Raw genomic sequence first — 1,774 nt, 5'->3', positions numbered from 1 at the left:
TCACCTAATGACATTGGGGCATTTATCTGGGTTTGGATCACCATCTATTATCACATATCATGAGCCTATTACAATTGATTTATCAACTGCACATTTTGTCGACTGTCAATTTGATGAGATAAAATTTCCTCCATTAGGAGAGAAAAATCTCTCACTTTATAATAGGTGTAAGCTTTCATGGTAAGTATCAAAATTATCTCATTTAGATTCCCGCACAACTCAGAGTGAGGTGAAATGTGGAGGATAATTCAATTATAGCAAATTATAAATGGCTTGGCAAATGCTTTTACTAAGACATCCAAAGTAACCAAGTCATGTATACTAACTGCAAATGTAATTGGCCAGATAGTTGTTCCTATTGAATATTTTGAAAAAAGACAACTGATGAATTGTCTTTCGCATGCCTAAAACATGCTAAACCTCTTGAGACAATATTCTATAGAAGAGAAAAATGAAAAGTCAGGATCCTATTATTGTTAATGAATAGGCTATAAGTGAAAACGCTCCTTCAAAGTAAAAGATTGTTGATGAGACCTGTCACTGTAGGGACACTACCTTCTAAAGAAGCAAATACCCCATATATGGGCCAAGCCCATAGATATAAAGGATGACTAGCTGTGCAAGTTGTCTCACAAAGACTTAATATTGATTATGAGGAGGTGTATTCACTTGTAACGTGTTCAATTATATTTCAATTTTTGATTAGTTTGACTATGTCTCTAATGATACGAATCCCACAATGAAACTTTCAATCCTACACTTAATTTGTAGTTTCAACTTCCCAAGAAAGTTCTAAACAGATTTATGGCAAACAAAAACCTTGACCCAATGCTTAAGAAAACATGAACCAAAGGTATAGAAAAGGGTATTGACGCCACACTCAAGAAAAAGATGAGAAGGTGAGTGATAAGTCTAAATTTAGAACACCACAAGAATGTAAATTCTTAATAAGTTCACTAGTTCTCAAAAGAACCAAAGAAAGAATAATCTTTCAAATTCAAAATAACATTAATCTCCTTACATACCAAGGTTGCTGAATTTAAATAGGCTAAAAGGAACCCAAGATCCTAAAAATACAAATGGAAACATTGGAACAACCCTCCAAGTAAGTTTGTCAAAAGATGTTTCAAAAGTCTTCACCAACCCACCATGATCAATGCTATCTTTGACAAACTTAATGCTAGCCTACTATAATTAATGCTATCATTGACAAACTTAATGTTAGCCCACCATCATTGATGGTAGACTTACCTTACACATTGACAAGCTTGAAACAAAACAAACAAATAAGTTGAAAAACAAAAGATTCGTTGAAAATCCCAAGTCTGAACACGCTGTAAAGAATTGGTCATAACTCCTTCTAGAGAACTCCAAATCCAGCTCTGTAAAATTTATTGGAAAGCTAACTTAATTATCTTTCCAACGGTATATAGCTTGCATTTTAATTCTAGCTCAATCAATACAGTTTTTATTCCGAATTTGACCTTTCTGCATTTGATACAACTTGTGTATTTGGCTGCCCAATGACTTGAATAATGCCCACAATGCCTTGTCTTCTCTTCAAGCCCAATTCATGATGTCTTGCATCTTGAATTGCATTTTCAATCCATATTTTCTCAATTAATCCATTTAAAGCAGCTTGCATCTTTTTGGCTCTTGCTCTTGTAATTGGGCCTCCATGAATATGCAAAGGATCACTTGAAGTTTTAATGGTCCCTTGATGGTTCTCATCATCTAATATCACCTGAAAGCACATAAAGTAAAAGCTTGACTT

Source organism: Citrus sinensis, chromosome 6 (assembly GCF_022201045.2).
Source record: "Citrus sinensis cultivar Valencia sweet orange chromosome 6, DVS_A1.0, whole genome shotgun sequence".
Lineage (NCBI taxonomy): Eukaryota > Viridiplantae > Streptophyta > Magnoliopsida > Sapindales > Rutaceae > Citrus > Citrus sinensis.
The sequence above is the reverse complement of the archived record's forward strand: the minus strand, read 5'-3'. Positions refer to the sequence as shown.